The sequence below is a fragment of the Thamnophis elegans genome, chromosome 5 (assembly GCF_009769535.1).
Source record: "Thamnophis elegans isolate rThaEle1 chromosome 5, rThaEle1.pri, whole genome shotgun sequence".
Classification (NCBI taxonomy): domain Eukaryota; kingdom Metazoa; phylum Chordata; class Lepidosauria; order Squamata; family Colubridae; genus Thamnophis; species Thamnophis elegans.
Genome location: NC_045545.1, coordinates 18,648,263 through 18,659,941, shown reverse-complemented (window position 1 = coordinate 18,659,941; position 11,679 = coordinate 18,648,263).

Sequence of the window (11,679 nt, the reverse complement as noted above, 5' to 3'; positions counted from 1 at the left end):
ATTAGTAAGATCTTTAAAAAGAGAGAGGGGGGGGGGAAATCAGCTTGGAAAGCCTGCAAAAGAGCATCTGAGCTAATTAAAGGATTTCTAAGCACTACATCTGACTGCATCTACTTTCATAATAGAAGACAAAAAGGGAAAGAAAGAAAAAAGGGACAATGACTGCTTCCATTACTGTTGAAGCCAAAAACACTTGTCACAGCCATGAGATTTCACAGCGGTTCAGACAGAGCACAGATAATGAATATAAGTTATTTTGGCGAGGTTTGCCTGACTTTGAAATTTAAGTCTTAGCCTTTGGATGTGAGGGAAGCTAGACTTAATCAATTCCATTGTGCAGTCCATTCCCGAGCGAAATTTCCTTTCCGTCCATAACCAATTGGTTGTATTTATTTATTTATTTTGCCCCGGCTGGTACTTTTGTCTAACACACTGGAATTTTCTGGTAGTGATTAGTACCTTTCATTGGTGAGTGGCAGGTTCTAACAGCAAGGAGACAATGGGAAGAATCATTAGGAATTCAAATGCAGGTTTGCGCCTCCACCTCACGAAGGCTGGATTCAAACAAAAGTATAATTTATGTTGTTGAAGAGCAATCAATTTTCATTTATTTTCAAAGCCCTCCACGTTTGTTTTTAAATGGTGAAAAAGAATAAATGGAAATTGGAATCGTGGAAGTTACCCAGGTCTCTTTTCATTCACACAGTTTTATAGCGTTAATTGTTATCCATTCATTCCTTTATAATCTGACCGCTTTCCGCTACCAAGTGGACAGAGAACAGCCGATATAGGAGCTCTTCTTACTACATCCATTAAACCCAATGCCTAGTGAGATATTTACCCAAGATTTTCAATATGTATCATAAAAATTGCATAATGTAAATTACAGTAAATGTGAAATATCCCAAATCAATACTGCAAATGTTCAGTACAAAAAAGACTATCTATCTATCTATCTATCATCTATCTATCTATCTATCTATCTATCTATCTATCTATCTATCTATCTATCCATCCATCCATCCATCCATCCATCCATCCATCCATCCATCCATCTATCTATCTATCTATCTATCTATCTATTTATCTATATATCATCTATCTATCTATAACATTAAAAGAAGAGGAAATATATATTGTAGGTTTATATTTCAGTGGTGATTATTCACATATGAACGTTGGCTTTCAACAAATTTTGGATCTTAATTTAAGTGATTAACCAGTGGTGCATGTTCTGTTATGTCTTTCTTTGTTTCATACAGAATTGCTGTTTTACAATATCTCAATAATTGTATCAATCAAATAGTGAATTTCAAAAGAGTGTCTGTTATCAAACAATAGGAAAATGAAAGTTCTTTGTAGCTGGAAAGAAATGGCTATATAAGGTAACAATTATGGTGGCAAATTCAGTTTCTGAATAGTAATTATCTAATATTTCCCATTATGTTTACTGAGTTAATATGGTAGCAATAGGTTCCAAGGCTGTAAAAAGTGACTTATTCATAATATGCTACTTTTGTATTAAACAGAGGTTATGAGCTTATTGTACCATACTTCACAATTTAAACTAGCTTGATATCAAAGCTCTTACGATAATACAGAATTATACAAATGTAATCACAGAACAGAGGAGAAATAGATGGATGGTTTTTCTAATATTCTCAAAAGATTTGTTGTTGATATTGTTCAGACATAACAATTAGTCTCTACCAAGACTGCCAAGTAGGTAGAAAACATATGGAAAGGGTATTACTTTGAACAAAATTGCAGATATGCTGAAAAACAGATTTCATATTTTATTATGTTGCATTATTTAAAATAGGGGAGAGTAAATCAAATACTCTTCAGATGAAACAATCACTACATCCAATTTTTATGCAGATCCTCTGTGTTCTTCAGAGATAAGAAAGCGTTTCTGAATGTGTTGTGACTAATTTATGCCAAGTTTTCATCAAGCTAGCATTTTTCCTCTTTCTATTGGCACACAAAGGTCCGTAATTCATACATTTAAGATTTTAATATACTCAGATTAACTGAGAAAAACACAGAACCAGAGTAACTATAACATTATCAGTAAATGGAAGTTTGTCTTAAAGGTGATAGATGACAAGCTGGGAAGCTAACTCTAAAGTCCCTTTAGTACAGGTGTCCTTAACCTATGACCACAACTGATCCCAAAATTCCTGTTGCTAAGTGTGGCAGATGTGTTAAAGTGAGTTGTGCCTCATTTTACAACAGTTTTTGATACAGTTCTTCAGCAAATCATTATAGCAGTTAAGTGAATCTGAATTCTTTCATTGATTTGGCTTGTTGGAAGGTGGCTGGGAAGGTTACAGATGGTTATCACATGGACTTGGGTCAGTGAAACTGTCATTAATACATGCCAGTGGGCACTTGCCTGAATTTTGATCATTGACGTTTGTGTCTTCAACTCCAAAATCATTGGGAAATATATGATATGGAAGTACCGTGAAGTAAACAATCTGAACTTAATAAGTGACATCATTATAAAAACATTCAAAATAAGATTGGTCAGGAAATAGTTCAAATGTTTAATTTGATGTGTCAAAGCATGGCAATATAAATTAAAATTATAATTCTATCTGAGTAATCCATTTCATACCCATGTTGTTCTCCTGTCAATACCTACCTTTTACAACAGAGTAAGAAGTGTTTTGTGCCTTTATTAGTTAAGGATTTTGTGTCTTACTGTTATGAGAAACACGTGTTAGTTAAAATATCAGTATTCATGAAGATATAAAAACAGAACTTCTGGATTTCCTCAAGGCTTGTTTTAATCCAACATTTTTTTCTCTCTCTCAGTGATCTACCAGATGCCTCTGGGGTATTCACAAATACTATCAACACTATCACTATGGATATTTGGGTATCTTGCCTCCAACTACAGTTAGAAATAAGATTGGGTCTTCAAGAGAAACAAACCTAGATAGATCTTGAACTTAACTAATCCCCTTTTAAATTATTAAAGCATCATATCACTAGGCTAAATCAGTATATATTAGTGCTTGGTTGCTATGGTATTTCTGCCTAAATTTAGGTCAGAAATGCAGATAGATAGATAGATAGATAGATAGATAGATAGATAGATAGATAGATAGATAGATAGATAGATAGATAGATAGATAGATGATAGATAGATAGATAGATAGATGATAGATAGATAGATAGATAGATAGATAGATAGATAGATAGATAGATAGATAGATAGATAGATAGATGATAGATATAGATGGATAGATAGATAGACAGACAGACAGACTGACAGACAGACAGACAGACAGACAGACAGACAGACAGATAACACAACCATTGAGAATTGACAGCACAATATTTATTCTTCCCCACTGTTTCTTACTCCCAGGATTATAGCCCCAAAATTCCAGGCAGAGGGCAGGATGTGAGATTCACAGCAACATCCTAAGGTAGCATTTTGAGATAATAAGTGACAATAATGATCACCTACATTTAGAATGGGATGTAAGCATGTCTGAAGAGGCCCTGTGGAGATATGGACTCTTCTTTGGTTTTTCTTTCTTTTGATGATCACAATTCAACCTCTTGCTTGATGTTCAGTTTTCAAAAGCTTTTCTTTCTGCAGAGACAAGATTACTTTGCTTTAGCACTCATATATGACACACTATGATTTTACAGTGATTCCAGAAGTCAACAGTGAAAAACCACAAATGAGCCAAAAGTCACTCCTAAAGATACATGGGTTTCCACTATATACTTTTTTATTCTTTTTTAAAAATTCTTTACATAGTGCCCTTTGGGGCTCTGTAGGGGGAGATAAGAGAAAGCTTGCCAAGACATAGATAAAGACTTTCAATGAGTTTTCATCCAAAGTCTCTGCTCATGAGCCCCTAATTAGCACTTAATCACTTTTAGCTATGTGTCATCCAGCTGACAAGAAGAGGCTGATACCCCACCTCAATTTGTCACCTGCCCCTCCTACAGCTGGCACTTTTATTATCAATGTAGTCCTTGCTTTTGGAAAAGAATTGGGTTTTTTTAAGAATAGTTTTCTTCATCTCTTTTGTGTTGTGCCTTAGGCAATTCCTAATTAGCCAAATTAGATGCAAGAATCTTTCCAGCTTTGATTTTTTTTAAAACCTTCCTTTTGGTATTGATATTCTTACTCTTATTCTGTGTAAAAACTGGTTGGGAAAGATGCAACCAGAAGTACTCTGTGCTGATTAAAATTCATTCTTTTGCTCTGCCTAATTTTTTTTTAAAGGGAGATTCATCAGATGCTCATTATTAAAATATTATTGTTCTCAAAATAAAATATTTTATGATAGAAAATTATAATCCATTCTTCCTCATCTCAATGAACTTTTAAAGTTACTTGGGTATTGGATTTTGCTACTGCTCTATTAAGGATGAAGATACAATACTTCTCCTTTAAAATTATTGTTTTATTTCTTAGCATTTTATTTCAAACAATAATATTTATCTAATTAAATAATAACAAAAGCACGTTAAAAAATAATAGCTCAATTGAATGGTACTGCCTAGAAAACCCAAAATATTTATTAGATTTGTAATAAATCTAATACATCTAAAAGCTGCAAAACCATTTTTGCAGCTTTGAGATCCTTAAAAAAAAAGAAATTTCAGAGAGACTTTTTATTGCTGAAGCATCAGAGTCTTATAGCAAAGTTCCATCACTGTTGTGAAGTGCAAATATTTCCCTGTGGAAGTGAATGATAATTTTGGTATAATGAAGTAAATAAAAAAGGAAGTATGATAAATAACTCCATACTCGTTTGATACTGTATATTTTAACATGGAGACACTGTTGGGCAGTGCACTGGATAGTGGAATGTCATAAATACACATACATGTCACGGCCTGTATATGTTTGCTAAGGTATAGATAGCATTCACACATTTCCAGCAAATGTTACACAGTGGAGTGGTTGACTGAGATGGGGAGGGGGGGGGGGGATGCAGTACCAAAAATGAAAAAGAGCAGAAAATGAAACAAATGTTTATTTTAAAAATTCCATATACACCAGTGCAAAATACTGTAAGTGTGTCTGTGAGAGAATGCATTACACTACAATGTTTTGTGTGCCTGCTCAATTAGCCCAGATGCTAATTCTAAACAGCAACTTCAAAAGTCTTTCTCTTTATGAGTCTATGGCAAATTTTATGCAAAGGACAAACATAGCAGTGGGATTCACATAATTATGAAATGGCATGTGCCATATTTAATAGATACATAATTTGCATTGTGGAACAGTATAATCCCAGTGCTGACGTCCATTTATTGAAGCATTCCAGGTTAATAGAGATTAAGGTTAACATGATATCTTATTTTTGTAGGTCTGCAAATGTATAATCTGGAATGCAGATACATCATATCAAAAAGTAGATCTTCAATTTTTAATATCAGAACTTCAACTGATAAATACTGCGATGAATTTTTTTCTCTTTCTGATAGGATTTTTTTTAATGTATAGGTTTATAGCTGAAAGAATTCACAATGTATTGTTTTCTAAACTGAGTCTATCCTTTGGGCCATATATTTCATTTTAATATAATGTTTTATATTTTGAGTGTGATTTTAAGAATTTTTTTGGCAGCCCGTCTCCTGTTTCCTTCCCACATTAACTGCTTTTTAAATAACTAAAAAATAATTGGCTTTTAAATTTAAATATCACCAAATTACTACCAAGGAAGCAGACAGGAAATGGCAGAAATTAAAAATCATAAACATCTATGTAATGTAGCATATCTATTTCTATATACACATCCATCCATCCATCCATCTATCCATCCATCCATGCATTTACAAAAAAAAAACAACCCCTTTATATGCTAATCATCAAAATCAGTTTCTAACTGTGTTGTTGTTTTTACATTCCTATTTTTAACTATATTCTAAGCCACCAGAGTTGTCGTGGACAGCAAGATGGCAGGCATATAATTTTAATAAATAAATAAATATAAGTCATTAGAGAAATATGAAATTGAATGGAACACAGGATAATCCTGCCCATGATACCAGCAAAAGATGAAGCAGATTTTTCTTCTCTGTCTGCAATGGCTTTTTCCCCCCATAACTTCTAACTTGATGCAAAGTTCTTAAGAAGCTGGAAAGCTTGCAAGGATTTTGTAAAACATTAGCGAACTTAACAAAACCACTGCCTATATGGATGCTCTGGATGTCCTTAGCCAAACAGTTATGTGGCACAGATATTTGAAAACATATACAAGCAACATACGCCTCTAATTGCTATAAGACATAGACTTAACTATAGTGCAACACACCTTTCAATTAAGGACTTCAGGCTCCTTAAAAGGGTGATTTGTCTGTGGCCCAGCTGCCAACTCGATGGGAAAAGAGATGGTGACAAAGGAAAGTGGACAGAAAATAATACTTTGTCTAAACAGTGTCCAATGTTTTAATCTGTAAAGAAATACATGCCTATGCAATACCCCCCCACCCTTTTCCAATTAAAACCCAGGAGTATTTGTGTTGACCTAGAAATAGGATTGATCTGCTATTCTTGTTCTGTTTATTATTAAATATCATCTATGGTGTATGAACATAATTCATAGGATAAATTGATTTTTAAGAACCTTTCGTTGTACATAACAAGAAAAAAGTATATTTGTATAAATACTCAAGCCTATGTCTAATTTCACCAGGAAGGGTGGGGAGAGAATAGAAATTCTCATATTTCACTTGCTATAAAAAAAAAAATTAACACCCAAATTTAAACATATGGAGCACTCCAGCATATATAAAAATACAGTTCCACGTTTATGATGATTCTATAAATATAGATGCTCACTGATTATCACTGGAGCTGTTCATTAAAATTCAGGACAGCATGCAAAATGGTATATGTGTGTGCGTGTGTGTGCATGCACATTCGTGCGAAAAGGGGAAAACTAAAAATAGCTACCCTTTAGCTTTCTGATGAAGGCCTTTTCCAGTGTATTTCAGCATTTGTCACAGAACAGGAAACTCTCACAGAAGGAAAATAAATTGTCAGAGGAAAGTGAAAAGGAAATGTAATTGTTCCGAAACCTAATGCAGAAATAGAGTTCAAAGGAAAGTGGACTGATACCTTCCCCTAGGACTTTATGCTGCTACTGTTGGTTCAACCAAAGCAGTAATTCATAAAAATTTGGAAATCATACTTTCATAATAATGACTTCACATCTCAACAAAGTTAATTTTCCTCAATGGAGATTTTCACTGAATGCCTGTGGAGAAGAAGAAAAGACAGTAGTTGCTTAAGCAGTGCTGTTCATAAAAACAGAGTTGAAAAGGTCACATAGATTGCCCAAGATTGCCAACACCTTGGTCAGTACAGGAATCGAAACAGGGGTGGGCTGCAAGGAGAAAGAAGATCCGTTAAACTTTCTGAGTTAAAAAAAAACACAATAATACCCAATATGGTTTGTATCTTTTGTTTTGCTTTTCCCATGTAAACAGAAAATGTAATCTTCCATGGATGAAGCTTGCAATATTGGAAATACTTATTTATTTTTCCCATTGCAAATACTGCCAACTCATTAATTTTATTTAGCTAAAAAAATTGTCAAACACTCTGGCCAAAAATAAAGAACCTATTTGATTAAAGGTTATGCAATACAGTTAGTCCCTGTTTAGGGACTGCCTCATTTAGTGACTGTTCAGACTTAGAAATGTGATATAAAAGCAGCTTTGTGACCAATCCTCATGTTTATGACTTTAAAGACTTTTGCAGGTCTGTAAAGTAAAGGAAAATTTAACTACAATCATAAGTATAGTTGTTTAATAACTCCTTCCTTTAATGACTTAGTGAGTTGTTGGAACTATCTGGTGTTGCAAATAGGTATTTTTATATGGTATAAAATAAAAAATAAATCTAAGAGGATCGTTAAAATGTATATGATCCAGAGAAACATACACATATCCTTTTTAAAACAATTCAGCCTTGTAAAAATAAGCCCATACTATAAACGGTGTAAGTTAAAATATAAAGGTAAGGCACACCATATTGTCAGGTGCAATAAAAAAGATTTAGCTGCATGTAAATTTAGATAGATCAGCAAGAGATGAGACTTGATATTGCTTTATTGCACACACCTATCGGTTTGAGAAGCCATATGGATTGGAATATAAATTGGCTAAGACACATTAATCATGCGTCTTTTCTCTTTAGAATGAAAGGTTCATGTAAATATTCTGCCCTCTAAAGATAATACAAATAGGAATGATCAAAGTAAAAGAGGTTTACATTTGCTGGTTTTTAAAAGAAAGGATGGAAAATATCATAACAATTGCATTTTCAAACAAAATCCTTATCATCCTTGAAGCGATTCAAATAAAATGGACACTGGGGGAAAATAAAGTGGTTGGGGAGGGAGGACCTGTAGTTTATAGGAAGCTGCAAACAACTGTGAGCTAATGACAGTATCATTTCCATTACTCCCACTGTGCAGAAGGAGGGCTTGTAATGTAGATGGAAGGTGGGACAATTTTCCCATGTGGTGAATGCTTATGTGGACAAAATGCGGTAGAATAATCCATGAATAAACCTGCAATTGCCAAGACGTTCCAGAGTAACTTTCCAACCAGGGTTAGAAAGACTGACAGAGGCTACTAACACTGCAATCCTTGCTTAGCGCAGCCTGCTCCTTTATGCCTTTCAGCAGTGGTGAAATTCAAATTTTTAAACTACCGGTTCTGTTGGTGTGGCTTGGTGGGCATTGCAGGAGAAGGATATTGCAAAACCTCAATTCCTACCCCACTCCAGGGGGAAGGGCAGGGGTGAAATTCAGCAGGTTCTGACAAGTTCTGGAGAACTGGTAGAGGAAATTTTGAGTAGTTTGGAGAACAGGTAAATGCCACCTTTGACTGGCCTCTGACTGGATTTTGCAATCTGTTAAATATGTTTGAGGGAAAGACGCAGGAGCCATGGAATCAGAGAGTAAGATGTTTATTGCGAGATGACAAGCGATTCAAAATGTCCCTGCAACTGTCAGGGTATTTATACTCGAGCCCAAAGCAACTGTCAAATGACCAGCCAATCAGAGAGCTGGTAACAGGGAACATTTGCATATATAACACTCCTTCCCCCCATTTGCATATATAACACTCCTTCCCCCCAGTTATTTGCATACTCAACACTCCTCTAACATTTGCATATATAACACTCCTTCCCCCCCAGTTATTTGCTTTGTGTGCAAAGAAAGTCCAAGCCTGTCGGTAACTTTGGTTTTTTGAAGGCAGGTTGGTGTCCTCGTGCTTCAGCTTCCCGTCCAGCGCCAGGCCTCGCTTCTCCCGGTTGTTGGTCAGCAGTGGAGTCAGCGTGTAAACCTTGCAGAAGGTGGAGCTGGGAGGCAGGCAGCTTTGTAACGCAGGTGGCCTTGGGAGGTAGGCAGCTTTGTAAGGCAACAGTATCTGTTTATTGCAATAATACCATTTGTAACAGTAGCAAACAGTAGTCCAGATAGACTCTAAAGTTGTGTCTGGTAGATCTTCTCAGCAGAGAGGCAGGCAGACAGGCAGCTTCAGCCACGGTTGAGCCAACGCGATTCGTAGCTCGTCCCTGAGCAGAGGCGACGGCTCCAGCCAAGGTTAAGCATAGGTTGCCCGTCCCTTTGACTGAAGGAGTCCGTGCCTGTGTATCTACTCAGGTTGGCTTGATCGGAGGCGAAACCTGAGGCAGTGGCAACTGCTGTTGCAGCTCTGACAGGTCTTCAATATATTTTCCGTTCGCGTTCGCTTGGTTGCGTTGCGACTGGCTTATTGTTTAGTTTTATTCTTATTCCAGGCTCTGCGGAATCGCGATCCCACCCTCGTCGCCAGTGTTAAATATGTTTGAGGGAAAGACGCAGGAGCCATGGAATCAGAGAGTTAGATGTTTATTGCGAGATGACAAGCGATTCAAAATGTCCCTGCAACTGTCAGGGTATTTATACTCGAGGCCAAAGCAACTGTCAAATGACCAGCCAATCAGAGAGCTGGTAACAGGGAACATTTGCATATATAACACAATCCTTCCCCCAGGAGTGGTGAGGGAATGGGGATTTTGCAGTATCCTTCCCCTGCCACGCCACCAAGCCACGTCCATAGAACCAGTAGTTTTTGTTTTTGTTTTAATTTCACCACTGGGGAAGGGTAATTGCAAAATCTCCACTCCCTCCCCACTCTGGGGCCAGCCAGAGTTGGTATTTGCTGGTTCTCTGAACTACTTAAATTTTCTGCTACTGCAGAACCTGTCAGAACCTGCTGAATTTCACCCCTGCCTTTCAGTATTTCTGGTCTCTTTTTAACAGAAAAACAAACAAACAAACATCGAAAATGTTTTTATTTCTATAAGAGCACCTAAACCTTGGTGAACCAAATAATCAGAACCCTACAAAACTATCTATTAAGTCTTCATTGAACTGCATCTGGATGAACCCAGGTTTAATTTTATCATTATAATTTTTGGGGAAGGTGCAGTATTTATATGACACTGATAGAACAAACTGACTAGAGACTGTACCAATTGTTTTATATAAAGCAGGATAACACAAAGTACAAATTAGTCTTTTCTCTGAAGTTCCACTATATAAGTTACATAACGTATAACTTGTGCGTAAGTTTGTTTCTGCATTTTAACTAGAGCTATTTGCAAGACTAAGGTATTTGAGAGATGAATCAACACACCAAAAATTTTCTGATCTGATTGAATACATCTTTGCAACTCCTTTTAAAAAAAATCTCATGCAATAAAGCAAGAATACACATTTAATACCTGCCTAATATTTTTGAACTATAATTCCCATATGCTCCAGTGAGTTTATGTAAGTAAGCTCCAGCCAAGAAACTTGCAGAACAAGGGTGTCAAACTGGTGGCCTATGGGCCAGATGCATCACATGCAGGCCATGCCCACCCCAGTTCTGCAAATGGGAAAAACGTCATGAAACATCCTGTGACAGCAACATGACATGGAGAGATTGACTGTCATGTTGCAGAACCTTAGTCTACCATCCAATTGCATATATTTATTTATTTCATGGAACACAGCTATGTGTTCAAAAAGAGAATTGCTTGCTTTCCACTTGAAGACAAGCACTTACAAGGAGATCAGAATTGAGACCTGTATAGTGAGAGGAGAGGCTTTAAATATATGCCACCTCTATTTTTCCTGCTCATAAATGGCCCTGCATATGTCATTTGTACTGGAAAGGAAGTTTCCATTGGCATTAGTGGGATGGTTGATTCCAATTAAAATAGCAGCCACAACATAGCAGTTAAGAAAGGGTTAAAGTAATGTACCCTTAGTCACAGACACTTCTTGGGTGACTTTGAGTGATTGGCCCAAAGTCATCCAGGAAGTGTCCATGACTGGGGATAGCTTTGAATCCAAGTTGGGCTTTTTTTAGTTCTAATCTAATATCTTAATCAAAATTCAGAAGTCCAAAAAATGTTTACTTAGCACTTAGGAGGAAACAATAATTTGTCTAAATAATTTAAGATTGTTTGTGAGCAGATATGACCATGATGGTTTTAAGATGCTTCTGAATGGTCATTTTATGTTCACATTTTCAACCCTTAAGACAAACTTCAGATGTATTGCTGCCGTTCTCTTGCTTATAGCTGCTTTCAAGAATGAGGAAATAACAGGGGCTCACTTGATAGGAAAAAATGCAGTCTCTGCA